This window comes from Varanus komodoensis, unplaced genomic scaffold (genome assembly GCF_004798865.1).
Source record: "Varanus komodoensis strain SLA01 unplaced genomic scaffold, ASM479886v1 scaffold63, whole genome shotgun sequence".
Classification (NCBI taxonomy): Eukaryota; Metazoa; Chordata; class Lepidosauria; order Squamata; family Varanidae; genus Varanus; species Varanus komodoensis.
The window spans coordinates 1,866,431-1,872,430 of record NW_025336259.1 but is presented as its reverse complement, the minus strand read 5'-3'; positions in this window follow the sequence as shown (position 1 = coordinate 1,872,430).

Sequence of the window (6,000 nt, the reverse complement as noted above, 5' to 3'; positions counted from 1 at the left end):
GGGGGGGGGGTCACATGACGGACGAGCGAGTCAGGTACCACAGTGCCAATAAATAAAATGAATTAACCCCTCATGCGGACCTGTCCCCAGTGAGGCAGCCAACACTGGCCTCTCCTCCTCACCACCCCCGCTCTCTTGTCCAGAGAAAACGGGCAGCTTGCAAAGGTGAAGAGGATGAGCGAATCCCAAGGATGCTTGCCTGGGGCCCCCTGCTGGGCTGCGGCCCTCAACAAATGCCCTGCCGTGCCGACCCTTGGCCCTGCCCGTTCGGACGGACGGCTGCTGGCAATGCCGCTGCTCTCACCCTGGCAGCCCAACTGCGCCCCCCCCCCCCCGGATGCTGGGCCTGCCCCTTTCACTGCATGCCACCAAGGGGTCCCCTCCCTCCGCAAGCTGCTCCTCTCCTCCAGGTCCCCTCCTGACCCCGATGCCCCTCCAGTTCCCATCAGGGCTCCTCAGGGCTGCCATGGGACGGGCAGCGAGCCGGGAGCGAGGAGGCAGGGCCTCTCCCGCTTCCCCTTCTCCCGGCCTCTGTTGCCTCGGCCGGGCGAGAGGCAGGTGAGCAAGTCCAGGGGTGCTTGTCGGAGGACTGCCGCTGGTGGCTGGGTGCCCGGCAGGTGCCTGTCGTCACCTGTCCTCTCCTCCCACAGCCCCCGCTGCCTGGCGGTGAGCGGCTCCCACCCCAAGACTCAAACCGTTCCTCTGAAGCGCCGCTCTTTTATTGAGGCTGCACGGACCGCAGAGCCGTTTGAGCTCCAAGCTGCCTTCGGCCAAAGCTGAGAGGGGAAGCCCCTGCTCACGGAAGAGCTGAATCCAACCTGGAAAGTCCCCTTGGCTGCTTGGCCAGTAAAACGCCCAGCTCTCGCTAACTGAGGGCCAGCCAGGGTGGCCGCCCGAGCCTCTCCGAGTGAGCAGCTCTTTCTCCCGACACCTCCCCACTGGGGCAAGGGCCGGCTCTTGCCCCTCCCTCCCTCCTGACCCCCCCCTCCAAAACTGGCTGATTCTCACGCTCGGCCTGAGAAGCGTCACGAGGAACCTTGGGGGAGCTGCAATGGCTGTGCTCCACCCGCACACGGCCCCTGTCGCAGGCAAAGGCCTGGAACGGGGGGCCTGGCCTGATCTTCGCCTCTCTTTGCTGCCCAGCCAAGACCAGGAGGCGGGGTGGAGGGGACGGGGGTGGCTGGCCCCCAGTGCGCTCTCTGACAAAACAGCCCAGAAGCCAGGCTCCCTGTGGGCCGTTTGTGCCCCACAATGCACTGCTTCAGAGAGAGGGGCTGGCCCAGCGCTCAGACCAGTCCCGGCTTTCACTGGGTGGGCTGGGGTCTGCCCCACCAGCGTAGCTCCTCACCCATCCAGCATCCCCTGTGAGCGGCATAAGAGCTCTCCATGGTGCTGAACCCCGTCCCCCAAGCAAGTTCTCAGGGCCAGCTCCTATACAGCTCACAATAAAAGCTGTGACGGATAAGGAGTCCCACAGACTTAGCCCCCGTCCCAACTCCTAAGGTTTCCTATTACAGCAGCTTCAACAATGAGGAGTTCAGCTGGGAAAAAGGGCCGGGAACTATTTTTAACTTCCAGGGCTGGCTGCATAGGCCCTGCCGGCCTCGATGAGAAACAGCTCCATCCACGAGTTGGCTCAGGTCCCCTCTTCAGTCTCACACTTTAAGATCTCTCCGTCTTTGTCGCCTTCAAACGCCCCTGCTTCTCCCCCATGGTGGTCTCTCATATTGGAGCACAACTGCTTTATCCATAAAAGTTATGAAAAGCGTAATCGCGGGAATTCTCAGACACTTTCCAATAATGGATGGGGTGACGGTTGGCAATTTTTGGACTCCTTTAGGATTCAGGGTGTCAAATATACCACCATGATCATCTTTTCCCTGTTCTTTTCACAAACACATTTTCTGTTCCTCAGGCAAAGGCCAATTTTTCTCCAAAGGAATCATGCAGACAAAATAAGTCCATTTTCAGTCATACGTAGAAATGCTCATTGCCTCTCTACAGCTTTGGATAAAACTATGGATTTGGGGGTGGGGGGACATTCCTGCTTCCCCCTCCCGATAGTCCTTTCCTTAGAGGTGCCATAGGCTAAAAGACGGGTAAATGAGTGCTGTTCACACCAGTTTCAGAGCCATTAAGCATTAATTTCTCCCACATGTTTTTGGCCGGTCTCTTTTATAGCAAAGAGGTTGCCTGCAAAAAGAATTTCAAAGGCGAAGGCATTTTGGAGAAGTTATTGTGGTTTGGCCCAGGGTTCCTGTGCCTGCTTTACTCATGAGGAACATGCATGGTGTGTCCTGTTCTTCATGGTACAGCCATTTTTCTCACGGCCTCCTGCATTTCCTGCCCAGGGAAGTCTTCCAAAGCCACTTTCTCGGGGCAGGGAGTGCAGGCAGCCGGGGTGGCAGCAGAGCGATGCTGGGATGCGGGATAGAAAAACACACACAACCCCCTCGCCCATGTCAGGGTGATAGGTAAGGTCGAACACACCCCCCTCTGGGGAAAAAGCAAAATAAAATGCTCTGAGGAGCCAGGAAAGTGGCAGCGTCTTTCACGGGGGAAGCATCCTGCAGGTGCTGGGGGATCGGATCCTGGCCCAGCACCAGCTCTGCCTCTGCCCTGTCCCTGTATTCTCACAACAGCCTTATAAGGTAGACCATGTTAAGAGTCAGCAACTAACCTGTGGTACTGGAGTTAAACCTCCCTATCTATCTATCTATCTATCTATCTATCTATCTATCTATCTATCTAAAACATTTCTATGCCGCCCCATCACAACAAAGCCTCGGGGCGGCTCACAACACATAAATAAATAAATACAGAAGTAATAAAATAAATAAGTAATAAATTATACAATAAATAACACCCCCCCCAGTTCTAAGTGCTTTCAGGGCTCTTCAGAACCTTGATTAATGAATGCATTGATTATCAATTAATTAATTCCATTTCTATGCCACCCCATAACCCAAAGGTTCTATATAATCTATTATATATATTATAATATTATAATATTCTATATATTCTATTTCTATTCCCCCCCTTTACCAGCCTGGAGCCCAGGGGGCTTACTTCCCCTTCCTTCTCTTCATTTTATCTTCACAACACCCTTGTGGAGTTTCAGTCAGTGACCAGTGAGCATCCTGGTTGAGTGGGGACTAGACCCCGGATCCCCGACTTTCCAAGTCCTAGCCCAGCTTTCTCACCGATGGACCACACTGGAATGATGCTGACTATGGGGTGTCTTGGAGGGAAGACAAACACCCCCACAGCACTTAATGCAAAGCCCCACTTTATGCTCAGGGCCAGGATATCTGAGGGAATGCCTGTTCATGGAATTATAGAACCACAGAATCATAGGAGAGTTGGAAGGGGCCATGAAGGCCATCTAGTCCACCCCCTGCTGGTGCAGGACACCAATTCGCACCATTCCACTCAGGTGGCTGCCCAGTTTCACCTTGAATGCCCCCAGTGTGGGAGAGCCCCCCACTTCTCCAGGCAGCTGGTCCCACTGCCATCTTGCTCTGACAGTGAGGAAGCTTTTCCTGATGCCCAGCCTGGATCTGGGTTGCCACAACTTGAACTGCTTATTCTGTGTCCTGCACTCTGGCATCAGCAGGAAGAGATCTTGACCTCCCTCTCTGTGGCAGCCTCTGAGATACTTATGGAAGGACATCATGTCCCCCCTCAGTCTTCCCTTCTCGAGGCTGAACATGCCCAGTTCTCCGTCTCTCCTCACAGGGCAGCGCTTCCAAACCCTGGGTCATTTTTGCTGCCCTCCTCTGGACCCTTTCTAATATATTCCAGCCTGGTCATTGAGATCTTTGTTGGAAGTCCTTCTCTGAGAATCCCCCCCCCCCGCATGAAGTGAGGGGTGGGGAATGGCCAGGAGAAGGGCATTCTCTGAGCAGCACCCCACCTTTGGCCCCTGCTCCGCAGGGAGACATGCCAGGTGACATTGCTTTCCTTCTGGCACCAGGTGAACATTTTTTAAATCTGCAAATGTTCTGCGAATTAATTGGTTTTAGCATGTTTTATGGATCCTCTGGTGCCTTCCTGTTACCTTTGGACTGCCAGATTGTATTTAAACCTTTTAATCGCTTTTAATTTCTGAATCTGAGTGTTTTCCATTTTTAATCGCTGGGTTATTATTTTACTGTTTTATTGTTTTAATGGATTGGCCCGGAGGGAGCTTAGAGGCAGGAGCACTTTGGAAGAGTTTATGAATGCCTGGCCCAGCGCAAAGCGTTGCCAGTTGTTTCTGTTGCTCGGATATGAGCTGCAGCAAGGGACACGCTGGCCAGTGCAGGGGTGGGGTAGGGTTTTCGGGGAACTGCACGGGGTTCTAAGCGGGGCTTCCCTTGAAGATGGTTCAGAAGCTGCTGCTGGTACAAATTCTGGCCGCCAAACGGAGAACAGGACAAGAGGATCCCATTGTATAACCCCAATTCTGGCCTGCCAGCACGAGCTTCCAGAAACCTTTGGACCAACAAGCCTTGTTGGCTTGTGGATTATGGTCCGACAAGCTTTGGACCATAATCCTCGTTGGAGTGCCTCTCCTCTGGCGATACACTGCATTAGACCACTGTGGGTCTTCCCCAGATGCTCCGGAGCATCTGACAGCAACAAAGGTGAGGGCCTTCTCCAGGGTGGCCCCCAAATCGTGGAACAATCTCCCCAGGGATGCCCACCTGGCCCCAGCATTCATTACGACCTTCTCTCTTGGGCATTTGGAAGCCTGTGATGAGGCTGATGAGGTCGTCGTGGTCATTAGATTGCATTTATAAGCTGCTTTTTTTCTCTTGCACAAAACCCAAGGTATTTTACATCCTTCTGCACTTATATTGAATAGCACAGCTTTCCTCAACCTGACCCCTCCTATATGTGCTGGACTGCAGCTAGCTGGCGGATTAGGGACACCAGAATCCAAAACTTCGGACAGGACCCAGCTGGGGGAAGGCTGCCATACAGCTTAGCAAATCAGTCTTCAAATGCAGTATATTATCAGTGTAAATTGGAATAAAAACAGTCCCTCCCCATCCCATCACACCTCAGACCTTCTGCTGTCCCTACCTAAGCTTGGCCGAGAGTAGTAGAACATTCTGGAATATTCCTTTCCCTCCCCGCATCTCTCAGCCACGTCTGGCAGCTTTCACGGTCCTCTTTGCCAATTTAAACTTTTAAAAAGTCTGAGTCAGAGAAGGCTTTGAAGGGGTGGCTGATGGGGAATGCCTAAGCCGGTTGCTTAGGTAAGAGCCACTTGCGGCATGGGTTCGAATTCCTCGGAGATGGAGTTGTGGAAGGACTCCGCTGATCAAAGCCTCCGGCTTAAGCCTGTCTCTAATCCAGGTTTTAACTGAGGCTGCGAGATACCATTTGCTTCTGGCAAGGAATAAATCACACCCATAAAACGTGTCCATTAAGGACCAAGGCTCATGCACCTTGGTACCTGAGATGGTGCGGGATGAATCACATGTGCAGCCTGTGTGTTTTGGGTCCTTGTGTCGATTTAACGCAGGCCAAAAGAGACCCTTCCTTTTAAGCGGAGGGCGTCGTCATCCAACCGCCATGAGCGAGGGTCATTTTCCAGCTGTGAGAGTTTTTATGAGCGAAGAGGGGGTGATTTAAGGCTGTGCCGGAGCGATTATAAAATGTTGCAAAGGAAACCAAATCGAACCAAATTTGTGATGTTGCACTTCCAAACGGAGCTGGCCACAACCTGTTGAGTACCGTTGCCGAAATGTCCGTTTCGCTTCCTTTACGTCTGAGACTGACAGCTGCCGTATGAAGATGACCCCATAGGCTGGTTGGATGCCTTATTTTACAAAGGAAAGTCCTCTGTTTTGGAGAGTGGAGAAGAATCCTTCCATTGGCAGTATCTTGCTTTTGATGTGGTGGGTTAATGATAATTGATCATATGAAGAGAGAGTGTCAAGGGACCTGACATTGTGAATCCACAGTCAGCTTCTGGGCAGTGGACAGAGCGCGCACGTGGGCCTACTG